Source organism: Podarcis muralis, chromosome 10 (genome assembly GCF_964188315.1).
Source record: "Podarcis muralis chromosome 10, rPodMur119.hap1.1, whole genome shotgun sequence".
NCBI lineage: Eukaryota > Metazoa > Chordata > Lepidosauria > Squamata > Lacertidae > Podarcis > Podarcis muralis.
This window is the reverse complement of record NC_135664.1, coordinates 77,618,522-77,632,440: the sequence shown is the minus strand read 5'-3', so window position 1 is coordinate 77,632,440 and position 13,919 is coordinate 77,618,522. Positions and strand designations below refer to the sequence as shown.

The 13,919-nt window shown below is 48.4% G+C and overlaps 1 protein-coding gene across 11 annotated transcripts in view; it reads left to right on the top strand.

The window, feature by feature from the left end:
* SBF1 (SET binding factor 1) overlaps positions 1–13,919 on the top strand; it is a 41,754-nt gene that overhangs the window by 892 nt on the left and 26,943 nt on the right. The gene's annotated exons all lie outside the window — the stretch shown is intronic.

Sequence of the window (13,919 nt, the reverse complement as noted above, 5' to 3'; positions counted from 1 at the left end):
CGTCTTTCAGGGTCTCTTGGCTTATTTCCGCCTCTAGAATGCACTGAGTGGCAGCTGCAAAGGAGGACTTTTCGCATTTAGGGTTCTGTTGCTGAAACTGGGGTTTTTGTTGGGTTATTTTGGGCAACAGTCTCCTCCCACACGCCTGTTTCATACGGAAGGAAACGGGTTTCTGTCCTCTTCCGTCTTTCTGTGGCACAATGATGTTTGACAGCTCCTTTTTGGAGGTATTCAAGGAAAGACTGAATCGACACCTTTCAGGGATGCTTCAGGTAAAGAGTCTGGAATTTCAGAGAGAAGGGCCTTGGGCGACCATTCATTGCAGCACATTTCCTCAGCAGGCTATCGTCTAGCTAAAACTTGATGTTTCAGTCTTCTCCCAGCTTCCTCTGGAAGCTTCCAAGGAAATATTTAAGTCAGTCTTTTACATTGCAGTTCATACGCTTCTTAAACAGTTGCTATGACTACTATTTATAGTAGTTATTAAGTACATTATTCAGCTGTGATTATTCTTTGGAGGGGATTGTAGGTGATCCTTGGGGGTCCCTTCCAAGTCAAATTCTGTGGCGCCTTTATAACATCTAGGAGTTTTATCCAGAGTCACTTGTATAAAGTTGGCTGTTTATTTTGAAATCAGTAATACAAAAGAACCCAAATAAATAAAACCCATTCAAATTCTCCATAACATAAGCCACTCCAGCCTCAATCCAGCAGATGGGACAAAAATTACTCATGCAGCCCACATGTGTTTTGCTCTATAGATATGTGTTAAGAAAGGGGAGCAATTGTGAAATCAAGGATTTCTGTTTGTCTCTTGATACCCACGCAAGGACTTGGTGCAAGATCACTCACTGGAAGGCTGTCCAGACATAAGAGCTGGTACTCACTGGCAGGAAAGAGAGAGATGTGGTAGATGTGTGGGCTATTTGGCTGCCAGTGTCCAAATAGTCACAGTTTGCACATGGCATGACATGTTTATGATGCTTGACTTCAAAAAGTTTCCTCTTTTTGCCTCCATTTTTTTTTACTTAGATAAACAGATTCCATGGAAATGGATTCATTTGTAAGAGACGGACAGTTCAAGGGTTTGCTGATCTGCTTTTAGTCACAATTCAACACATTGGCCGTTACTTTTATAGAATTGTGCGGCTGAGGTTTGGGAACAATTGGGGGTCTGCCTTCTCTGTGAGATCAGGAGGAAGCCCATCTCTGGGTCCCACCTGGAAGGGGGCCTACTGTTCAGTGGCTGCACCTTGATGATGGGGCTCCTTGACCCTGACAGTATGGCCGATCCCTCCCTTACGAGGAATGGCTGAGGGAGCTGGGTATGGAAAAGAGGAGACTGAGAGGAGACAGGGTAGCCACCTTCCAGTATCTGGTGGGGCGTCACATGGAAGATGGAGGCAGCATATTTTCTCCTGCTCTGGAGGTGGCAGGATCAAAGTGAATGGCTTCAAGTAACAAAAAAGGAGATTCTGACTAAACAACAGGAAGAACTTTCTGACAGTAGGAGCTATTCGACAGTGGAAAGGATTCCCTTGGTAGATGGTGGACTCTCCTTCCTTGGAGGTTTTTAAGAAGAGGTTGGATGGCCACCAGTAACCCAGTTTTGAGGCGCCATGTGGCACCTAAATTGTATACCTGGCTTTCTAACACTGATCTACACCAGTTCCCAATTAGTTACGGGGCCACGTTCAAGGTGTTGCTATGGGTATATAAAGCCCTAAACAGAACAGCAATATATTCCCCAGAAAACTTTAATGGTTTAGTTAAGCATGCTATCACTGAGTAAATTTTCATTTAATTATACACATCAAATTTAGATCCGCCCCTGATATTTCCCCAGATTATTATAAGCTCTAGCCTTATTTCAGACATCATGATATATTGAGATATTACAATGTTTAGCTGGCAATATATCATGATATTGAAAACCAGATATAGCCCAGCCCTAGAGTAGATGTGATCTTGTGGATGTAATCTTAGAGCCTCTGTCTGTAACAGGGGTAGGCAACCTAAGGCCCGCGGGCCGGATGTGGCCCAATTGCCTTCTCAATCTGGCCTGCGGACAGTCTGGGAATCAGCATGTTTTTACATGAGTAGAATGTGCCCTTTTATTTAAAATGCACCTCTGGGTTATTTGTGGGGCCTGCCTGGTGTTTTTACATGAGTAGAATGTGTGCTTTTATTTAAAATGCATTTCTGGGTTATTTGTGGGGTATAGGAATTCGTCCGTCCCCCCCCCCCCCGCCATATAGTCCGGCCCACCACATGGTCTGAGGGATGGTGGACCGGCCCACGGCTGAAAAAGGTTGCTGACCCCTGGTCTATAATCTTTGAGAATTCTTGGCAACTGGAGGCAGGCAAATGTTAGACTGGAGGCAGGCAAATGTTGTCCTTATCTTCAAAAAGGGGAAAATAGAAGATCCAGGTAACTACTGACTGGTGAGCTTGACAATGATATTAGGAAAGTTTCTGGAACAGATTATTATAAAGATGGTCTGTGAGCACCTAGAAAAGGATGCTGTGATTCCTCAGCATGGGGTTCTCAAAAAACCAGTTATGCCAAACCAGTCTCATTATTTTTTGATGGAGTTGCAAGCTTGGTGGATCAGGGAAATGCTGTGGGTGTAGTGTATCTCGATTTCAGTAAGGCTTTTGACAAAGTCCCCCATGATATTCTTGTGGCGAAGCTGGTAAAATCTGGGCTGGACGAAGTAACTGTTTGTAGCTGGTTGCCTGCCCAAAGCCAAAGGGTGGTCACTAATGATTCCTCATCATCCTGGAAAAAGTTGGGTGCCAAAGGTTTCTTTCCTGGACCTGTTGTGCTAAGCAGGGTTCGAAATTACCAGGGCTCCAGGTGCATTTTGCATCTAAAGGTTCTCCATTTGCGAGCACCTCCAAAAGTCCGGGCGCCATTTTTTGCACCTGGTTGACACTCAAGGATTACTGAAATGTATGTGCTTTGAAGGCTCGAAGTATATGTTCAGGATAGACTATATGTTATGGAGTTTTAAAATAAATAGTAGAGTGTTTAGAAAACGGGAAGTATGGTGTCAATATTTTTCAACACCGTTAAGCATGTATTAACAATTTCTGCTATAAATGTGATATTAACAATGTGTCACTTATGTGAATTGCATATTAATTCATGCTTATCAAAATAATAAATAAAAAGTGTTGCTGACCCCCACAGATTCTGTTTTGGTGCCCATAAACCAGGTCCCAGAAGCCATTTGCCTCCTAACTTTTCTATCCCAGTGATTGTAAAGGTTTTGGATGAAGGAATTGAGGTGATGCTCATATTTGCAGATGACACCAAACTGGGAGGGGCAGAAGACAGAATCAGGATTCACGAGGACCGTAACAGATTGGAAAACTTGAATTTCAGTAGGCTGCTGTACTTAGACAGGAAGAACCAACTGCACAAATATAACATGGGGGACACGTGGCTTGCCAGTAGTATGTGTGAAAAGGACCTAGGGATCTTAGTGGACCACCAGCTTAACACGAGTCAACAGGGTGATGCAGCAGCGAAAAAAAGCTAAAACAATTCTAGGCTGCATCAACAGAAGTCTAGTGTCCAGATCAAGGGAAGTAATAGTAGCACTCTATTCTGCCTTAGTCACACCACACCTGGAGTACTACTGTGTCCAGTTCTGGGCACCACAATTTGAGAAGCATATTGACAATCTGGAATGTGCAGTGGAGGGTCTGGAAGCCGCCTTCGGAGGAACAGTTGATGGAGTTGGGTATGTTTAGCCTGGAAAAGGGGAGACGTGAGAGGAGATACGATAGCCATTTTCAAATATCTAAATATGGAAGGTGGAACAAGCTTGTTTTTGAATGTTCTGGAGGGGAGGACCAAAACCAATGGATTCAAGTTACAAGAAAGCCAATTTCAAGTGAACTCCAGAAAGAACTGGGACAGTAGGAGCTGTTTGGCAGTGGAATGGTCTCCCTTGGGAGGTGGGGGACTCCTCTTCCTTGAAGGTTTTTAAGCAGAAGTTGGGTGGCCACCTGTCATGGGTGCTTTAGCTGAGATTCCTGCACAGCAAGGGGTTGGGCTAGATGACCCTTGGGATCCCATCCAACTCTACAGTTCTGTGATTGTAGACATTTACCGTACATGCTCGTGTTCAGATTTAATTTTAAAACTAGTTATTTTTAGAGACGCTTAATATCATTGGAAGTATATAATTTAAATAAAATTATTAGGGTTTTTGTTTTTTTTTACAAAACTGTACTTGTTTATTCATAACTGCCCTGATGCCACCCTTTTAAAATATGTAAATGACTCTTGTAGTTGGCATTTTATGAAGGTCTGACATCAGTGAGCCTTTTGCTGTAGAGGCCTCATGCCCTTTGCCTGTGTTTGGTGGTGTGAGCCTCCCTCAAGGAATTAGCAGCCCTTTGGCTCCTCACCTGTGGAATAATTCAGGAAAGGCTGCCTTAGCCAGAGGCTTTGGGGAAACCAGCCTATGGAGCGCCAGGCCAAGTCTTCCGCCCAGGCTGTCTCCCTCGCGGGGTGGTGGGCTTGCTGGCATTATTCCTGCCCATAGCCACCCCTTCATTCCTGAATTCTGCTCCCCTCTTCCACCACATTGCTTTCTGCAGCATGTTCTGTTCTCTGCCCATAATGTTCCCGCGGCATTTCTCCAAACTCCCCCACTTTCCTGGTCTGAGGGAAAAGAACAAGAGTAGCTCCTGGAATCCACCTGCCTCCTGTCCCTTGGGTTCTTCCTCCTTGCCCACCCTGCCCTTTACTGTAGCATCCAGGAGCTTGCCAGCTCTGGCAGTTTCGACTCCTGCAGCTTTTTCCAAGTACACTTCGCATCACATCACATTATGCTTGTAATCCACAGCCTGGTACGTAGGAGGGCTTTATTTCGTGGGGCAGGGCAGCCTTTGAGATGGCAACTGTTTCTGATAGCAACTAGATCAGGGGTCAGCAACCTAAGGCCCATGGGCCGGAAGCGGCCTGCAGAGGTTGTTTGACCGGCCCACAAGCTGCCCCCGAACTGAGTTGCCTGCTCACGCACTGCGCTAAACTGGCACAGTGTGGTGTGGGGACTCGCTTCTGTGGTGCTGGAAGTCGCAGTGCATGCACTTATGATCCTGCCCATGGAGGGATCTTGCTGACCCCTGAACTAGATCGAGGCTGAAGGTGTTGATAGAGGATGCACACTTCAAGGTTCCCCCCCCCCTCCTTGTTGGCTAATCAAGCAACTTCTTGATGGGGCCCTGGCAGACAGAGCTTGCTCCCCGCCCCAATGAATTGGCAGCCCCCCACTTGCCCCAGGGGCCGGAGCACTGGGCACCAGGCCACCTCTTGTGCAGATGCCTGGATGTGTGGCTGTTCTGCACCAGGCAAAGGGGCACAGGGAAGCTTCCCCCGGGGGCAGGAGACTTCCAAGGGGTGGGGTGGGGGGAGGCCTCAGTGTTGCTCTGACTCAGAGCGGGCTTTTGTGCATTGAATGGAGCTGTGCCAAAGCAGCCACGTCTCTCTTTGGAAGAGCTGCCTTGTGGTTGAGGTTTGGCCTGCACTGTGTGGGAGTTTCTTAGTCAAATGTGTTCAATATGAGCATTTGGAGAAAAATGTCCTGCCTGTGTGTTCCTTACAGGGCTAGAGACCACGGTAGCCTGACTGCCTGGGAGCCTCAGCTCTCTGGAACCCGCTTGGTCGCCAGATGTGCAGCCAGTTGCCCATTCCGCAGCAAGAGCTTGCTGGCCATTCAGAGCGGAGGGACTGGCCATGGCTCATAAGCCCAGGGTGTGTCCATGGGGAAGGGCAGGGGAGTGGCCGTCTGGCCAGGTGCCTGGCCTGGGTGTTCTGGAAAAGCGGAGCAGAAGGATCGGCTTGCAGCAGGCAGAGACGGGTCTGGAGGGCTCCGCAGAGAGTTAGTCTGAGATCTGGTGCTGATCAGTGGTTCCCATGAAGTGCGACATTTCCCAAGTTCCGGGATGATGTGGATCCCGTGTGGGGTTGCCAGCAGACCCTTGGCGGAAGCACTTAAACATTCCAAAATGGCTTTCATAAGCCGGTGGACCACAGGCCAGTGAAGTATGATGGGCTGAGGCTGGTGCTCTCTGCCTGCTGCAGCCTCCATGGCCTGAATCACAAGCAGCCTTTATGGGCAATTCTTCCTGCGCCACACAGTCAGGAGATGGCCTGGGCTTCCCTCCTCCTAGTGTCCTGATTTCTGCCAATTCTTGTGTGTCCTGCTGACTCTACGATTCTATGGATGGCCTTCTGTCATGGATGCTTTAGCTGAGATTCTTGCATTGCAGGGGTTGGACTAGATGACCCTTAGGCTCCCTTCCAACTCTACTATTCTATGATAATACACAAGGCCAGTGTTATTTTGGGTTGTATTATCAGGAATACTTTCCCAGTGGACTATGCTGCTTCTCAGTGCTCGTGCAGTTGGCCCTTTGGTAAAGAGAGGCCAGGTTAGCCTCCCTGACCCTGGACCTCTGTGCCCCCTTTCCCTGGGCATCAAGAGTCCTCTGGCTCCATCTCTTCAGAGGTGCAAGTCAGCTCCTCTGATGCTCCTGCTAGTCTGGCTTGTATATGGCCTTGTTCACCATAGATACCTTGCTGGGATGTCTTGCAAGGATGGGTCCAGGAGGCGCTGTGTTGAGGGGCTTCAGCTGTTCTTGGAGGGCAGATCCCAGAAGGTGGTGATGGTCATTTGCTTATGGGATGCTGCACATTTCCACCTCGTTCTGCACTTGCTGATTGGTGTCAGGTGCCATAAGAAAGCTGCAGAGATAGCGCAGGATAGTGCGCACCCCGGAAACGATCTCTTTCAGCTTCTACCTTCGGGAAGAAGGTATAGGGTTATAAAGACCAGGACTAGCTGCCTGAGAAACAGTTTCTACCCAAATGCAATTCTGGTTCTAAACACAGTATAAGGAGTCTCTATAGCATATTGTACTGTATTATAAAATGGGGTTTCAGAGTTTTTAGGGGTTTTTGAATGTCTTATGTAGATTTTTCAATTTCATTGTTCTGTATGGGGCAATGACAATAAAGATACCGTATCGTATTGTATGTTCCTGAGGTGTAGTGGAAACCCTGAATGATCTGGGAGCTGTGGGAGGTGGGGCATGGGTGAGAAACAGGAATCCAATCCAGATTAGGGGGGGAATTAGGGGGGTTAGCTGGAGATGGGGGGGCAGGTGATCTTGGATTGGGAAGGTGGCCTGTCTCCCTCTGAGTCCTGAGGCTTACAGCTGGCAGAGCCTCTTCTTTGGAATGCTCTTGTCTGGGTTAAGGTTGCTTTTCTTTTTTTCTTTTTAAATATAATTTTTATTATTTTTTCATTAATAACACTCACATATGGGCCACATTATTACAATATCAAATCATGCCAAATCATAGTATAATTTATAAAGCCAATTATACATCCCAAATTAAACAAATTGGGTGACTTCCCATGTTCTGATCGTTCAGAGATAATTATTCCTAAATCCTGCGCATAATCTCATATATAATCCAAACACAGCAATTCTGATCTTGATCCTTCTATTTTTGCAGCCACTGGTGTAATGGTTGCTTTTCATGCTAGGCCCTCTGCTAGTGTGTAAAGAAGCAGCCGCTCACATTGCAGGCGGCTACTATGTCCAGTGTTATTTTGTGATAGCTGTACTCTTGCTCTGATGGTTGGTTTGCCATCTGAGTAACACACACACACAAAAGTGTAGACAGAACAGGATTGGGTCATGAAGTAGATGACAACTCGGAAGTCCTGGCTGCCTCTGGCCCTGATCCTGGCTCATCTGCATCAGCAACCTGGTTGCTCCTTGTGGTCGCAACACAATCTCCCTGTGGTCGCAGTTGGGGAATTTTCAACACTGCTCCTGCATCATCCCCACCACCAGCTCCTCCTCAGTGATTTGCTGCAGAAAGCCAGCAATGAGCAGTGGGCAGCTCCTTCCTCCTGGAGGCCTCTGTCTTGGGCTGAGCTTAGGAGGCAGCCTTATACGAAACCACTGGTCCATCCAGCTCAGTATTTGCTGCACTGACTGGCAGCAGTGGCTCTCCAGGCTTCCAGGCTCGTGGTTTTCTTTCTTTCCCAGCCTGCTTGGAGCTGCTGTCAGGGATTGAACCAGGACCTTCTGCTCTGCCACTGGGCTTAGGTTACCTATGGAGTCCCTCTGCTGCACCCCCCCCCCCAAGCTGCTTTCAGTCTGTGGAGCCTAAACTTGTCAGGACCTTGTTTTCTCTTGTGCTTCCTGGTCGACCTGCAGCCCCAGGAGTGGTGCTGCTCTGGGGGCCCCTCATTCCTCTGCTGGAGGGGGCAGACCTGCCTCAAGAGCAGCTGGGGGCTGAGCTGGTGTCAGTCTTCCTGTGCCGCTTGCCTGGCGCTGCCTTGCCGTCTTGCGGGGAGCAGGACGATCAGGAAGCTGAATGGTTTTTGAGGCAGGCTTGGCGCATCAGTTTTTTCCTTATATAGAAGCAACATTTCGTACCTCCCTGGGCTGCGGTAATTGTGACTCACTTGGGATCTCAAGTGCTGCATTTTGGAAGGTCTGGATGCAAAAAGGGGTTTGGTTACAGGTTCAGGAATTAGTTGTCAACTTTTTCAGACTTGGTGCCCGCCTTTAACCTCAACCGGCAACGCAGGACGCTCTCTTGACCTCAGGTGCCTGGTTTTATTCTTTCTCCCTCTGCCTGTGCATCTGCTCTTGGAGAAAAATACTAGAAAATATCTGCACTACCCCAGTGAAGGGGAGGATCTTAGTGGAGAGCACTTGTGCTGCATGCAAAAGGCCCCGGGTGCAGGCTCAGGCTGGGAAAGGCTTACTTCCTGCCAGTCAGTCTCTTTGGACCAGTAGCCTCCCTTGGTATAAGGGAGGCTCCCATGTCACAGTAAGGGGGATCCATGAGGTGAAGGCCGGCACTTTAGGAGGATGTTGTGGTGAGCTTCCTGTCAAACCTGTGTGCCAACAGAATACCCCTTCCCCGTGTCTGCATTCAGGGAAGTTTGAAGAGGTGAAACTGTGGCCCACTTCCTCACTTGCACAGTGATTTTGACAAGGGTCTTCAGAGTAATGTGCACATGAGAGAAAGGGACGGGGAGCCCTTTTTAGGTTCACAAAGTCTGCGTGCTATTATGGGCCATCTTCTGAGTGCTGCCGTGGGTGGGGCCAGAAGGGAGCAGAGCAGTGGATGTGTGACCCTGACCTTGGAACAGGAGGTTGCATTCGGGCCATGCCAAAGGTGGAGGTTTCCACACAGGCGAACACACCGTGTGTATCTCCAATCTCTTTCCAGGCAAGGAGAGTTAGACCTTTTCCCGCCCGGCAAAATCACTCCAGGAGGGTGGAGCTTGTGGGAGGGAGTATGACTTGTGGACAGCCCTGAGGGCCAGATGGAGAGGCCTGGAGGGCCATATATACAGGGCCCTGCTCTATACTCTGCTTAGAAAGCGGATCCTGCAGGCTCTGTGAGACCTGAAAGGATGCTGTGGGGGTGGAAGGAAAGCAGTTCGTGGTCTCCAGCTGCAGGGTTGTTCCTTGTTTCTATTGTGTTACGTGAGCTTCGGAGAGCCTGGAAGGCCCAAGTCTCCAGCGCTTTCTCTGGCAAGGGCTCCCCCTCTGATCTGTTTAGCATCTTGGAGAGTTGCAGCAGTTCAGCCCAGCTGCATCACTTGGGGGCCCGAAGATCACAGCTGGGGAGGGCGGGTGCTGCTGGGATGGAGGGCTCCAGGGTCAGTTGCATCTTGAGCTGGCAGAAGGACCAGTGGCAAAGTTTGTGTTTCTTTAAAAATTATTTTTATTAAAGATTTTCTTGGTTTACAAAACTACATGCCTTGTCTCTTTTTTTCAGGTTGTACAGTCTGTCTTACAAATCGGTTTCATTTGTTGTAAGACTTTATTGTTGGGTACACATAAGGTTGGAGAAGAAGTGGGGGAGAGGAGGAGGTGGGGAGGCTTATATTCTTTTGAATCATAGAATCATAGAATCATAGAGTTGGAAGAGACCACAAGGGCCATCGAGTCCAACCCCCTGCCAAGCATAGTGTCCTTGTGGGGTTTTGTGTCAGTATCAACTGGGGAGGTTCTCTTTTGGTTTATTACATTTCCTTGGTAGTGAGTGGTATTGGGGGGCAGGTTGTTTGTGGTTGTCTGCAATGGGGTTTGTTGCATTTGTGAGGGGGTGAGAGTGCTTGTTGGGTCAGGTAAGCCAGATTGACTCATATGCTGCCAGTGGATTCTTGTTGTTGTCTTGTTGGGCTGGGCCAGTGGGAAAGTTGACTGCTAGCCCACATGATGGGTGTCTGCTATGTTGCCTGGTCCTTAAGTCACTTATTTAAAGATTGTGTGTGTGCTGTGTCTTACAAGAGAATAAATAAGAGAAGAGTAACTCAAAGGAGGGAGGTAACTGGGTTGCATAGTATATAGCAGGCACGTCCAACAGGTAGATCACCAGTGGATGGATTGCTGGCTGCCCCCAAAAAAGCTCAACAACTTTGGCTCCCCTAAAAAAAAAAGCTCAACATTTTAGCCCTGCACCCCCCCAAAATAGGGCTTTCCTTCTTCCTAAAACTTTGACCTGAACCCCCAAAAAGGGGGTAGATCACTACCAGTTTTTAACTCTTAGTAGATTGCAGTCTCTTGGGAGTTGGCCACCCCTGGTATATAGATTAGTAACCAAATTCCTAGACTTACCATAGACTTACTTTAGGCTACGAGCTCCTGTCTCCAGGCAAGGATGCCTCAAGGGGAACTGCAGAACCATTGTTTCAGTTCACATGGTCAGACAATCCGGGGGTCAAGAATGCCAAGGTCCGAGGTCCCATCAGCCCTAGCTAACAAGACCAGTGGTCAGGGATGATGGGAATTGTAGTCCCAAAACAGCTGGAGGGCCAAGTTTGGCCATGCCTCGTTAAACTAACCATAGTTAATGTTAACCACAGTTTATCAGGCTGGATGATACAACAGACCGTGGTTAGCAAGACGCAGGAGGCACATGAGGGAAGGAGGGGGCCTGACACTCTGTGTGGCTCATTCACACAATGCTATGCTAGATGTGTTGCTTAGATGCGGCCTTGGTGTTAGTCAGCCTATGAACTGTGAAATCAGGGCCACTCCTTGTGTGTTTTGTGTTGGTCCTGCACCAAGAGGGTCATGCTAAGGTGAGGAAGGGCTGCAGCTCAGGGGCAGAGCATCTGCTTGGCTTGCAGAACGTCCCAGGTTCAATCTCCAGCATCTCAGAGCAGGACTGGAAGATAATGCTTGTCTGAAATCCCAAAGAGCTGCTGCCAGTCAGTGTAGACACTACTGAGCTAGATGGACCAGTGGTCTGACTTGGCATAAGGCAGCTTCTTGTGTTGCCTTTCACCTCCCCTGTGCTGTTGAGCCAGTGGTAGGAGGCTGTCAGGATGGTGGGAGCTGCGTGAGCCACATTTCCTCTCTCAAAGCTGTCCTCGGTTGGGCAGATGGAGAGAAATGGGCTCCTTGCCTACACTGGATTGGCAGAGCCTGTGGCTTGCTCTGCATCATCTGGCCTCCTTGGTAGCTGTGAGTGGAGGCGGTTGGTGTCATTTCAGCCTCTGTTTGTGTCAGGGCCTGTTTAGATTTCCAGCACCCAGAGAGACTGAAGCAGGCCGTGTGCTTCAGAGCATTTTGCGACCAGCTCTCTTGTCATGGTGGCTTATGAGTACTGTTGGGTTCCCTCTTGAGTCTCCCCCTTCCTGGGCTGAGAGCTCTGCTCAGCCTTCGCTGAAGCTGTTTGGCTGGTGGGATTTCTCCATGGACGTTGCAGCCTTTTGCATGTGTGTCTTCAGGGAGGAAGCTGAGTTGCACCAGTGCCCAGGCCCTGCAAGAAGTTCTGACCCTTTTTGGCAAACCACACCCACCTGTCAATCATCTGCCACCATAAAACATCTGGCACCAAGATCTGCTATCTTCATTTTAGAAAATGTTTTGCATTCAGAAAATACACTAGCAGAATACAGAAACTGAACATATAAATAACACAGAACAGGATATTAAAGCAAAAACCCACAAGAATAAGACTGTAGAAAAAAAATGGGCTCATTTTCGAAATGGCTGGGGAGAAACATTTGAACCTAGCACTTTTGGGGCATGCTTCACTCCTGTGGGAAGAGTGTGCCAGAGAGGGGAGGCTTGTGCTCAGATCACAGCATGCTTTCCTGCCGGGGCTTGTGGCACCGAGCCCTTATCAGCCTTTGGCAAAGTGACATGGACAATATATGGGGGGGGGGGCGCTGTTTGTGGCAGCTGCTTTGGCAGTAGACCCAGCCAATGATGTGAGCTTTATTCAGCTGAGAATTCCCACCTACCCTCCTCCTGGCCCTGGCAGCCAGCCTGATCCAGTATGAGGAACATGCCCAGGTGGTGGAAAGAACAGGAAATCTGTGTCACTTCTGCACAACCTCCCAGACACAATTCTCGAAAAATGCCCAATCATAGAATCGTGGAATATGATATTCAAATATCTAAAGGGCTGTCACGTGGAAAATGAAGCATCTCCTGCTCTGATGGATTCACCAAGTTACAAGAAAGGAGATTCCAGCTAAACACCAGGAAGAACTTTCTGACTGTCAGAGCTGTTGGACAGTGGAATGGTTCTCCCTTGGGAGATGGTGGACTCTCCTTCCTTGGAGGATTTTAAACAGAGGTTGGATGGCCATCTGTCATGGATGCTTTAGCACTGCAGGGGGTTGGACTGGATGACCCTCGGGGGTCCCTTGCAACTCTATGATTCTCTGCAGAAGGTCCCAAGTTCAACCTGGAACGGCATCTCCAGGTAGATCTAGGGATGTTCCCTGCCTGAAACCCTGAAGAGGCTACCAGTCATTGGGCCAGGAGTAGTGAACTGGATCTGGCTGGTGGGCTGGATCCTTGTCTCCCCCATCCACTACCTGTCAATCGCTTGACAACCTGTCTTTTGCTATGTGGATGGTCAGATTTTTTCCTCCATGAACTTCCCTTTGTCCCAGGGCTTGCAAAGCTTTGTGCCTGGGGCTTTGCAGGCGCTGCCATCAGCTGATCAGGAGTGACAGTTGTAGGGCAGGGGGGTGTGGCTTAGTCAGGGCAAACTGGGGAGGCCTGGGAACTCTTAGTAGGGTCCCACTTCTGGGGCAGGCAGTGCTGGGCTAAGTGGAGAAGCTGGTTGAGTTGTTTTTAATTTAGTGATAGTATCCCTGTAATATTGGGTTGGGGCTGGGGTGGTTCTTTTTCTTTTGGTTATATATCTTGTGGTTTTATATTTTGATTTTGTTCTGTGAACCACCCTGAGACCTCTGGGTTTAGGGTGATATATAAATGGTGAGGATGAGGATGATGAAGGATGATGATAAATACAGTAAACCTCGGTTTTTGGACATCTTGGCTGTCGAATGTTTTGGAAGCCGAATGCTGAAAACCCAGGTGTGAATGCTTCCGTTTTCGAACATTCCTCAGAAGTCGAATGGCTTCCAAGGCGCGCTTCTCAATTTCCCCCATTGAACTTGCTGACAGCCCTTTGATCCTCGGTTTTCGAACGTTTGAGGTTCCACTCTAATAATAAATGAAGGATGGGTAGGAAATCAAATGAACAATAAATAACCCAATAAGTGTCATACTTTGTGTAAGACAGAGGAGGGCAACCAAAATGGTCAAAGGCCTGGAAACGATGCCTTATGAGGAATGGCTAAGGGAGCTGGGCATGTTTAGCCTGGAGAAGAGGAGGTTAAGGGGGGATATGATAGCCATGTTCAAATATATAAAAGGATGTCATATAGAGGAGGGAGAAAGGTTGTTTTCTGCTGCTCCAGAGAAGCGGACATGGAGCAATGGATCCAAACTACAAGAAAGAAGATTCCACCTCAACATTAGGAAGAACTTCCTGACAGTAAGAGCTGTTCGACAGTGGAATTTGCTGCCAAGGAGTGTGGTGGAGT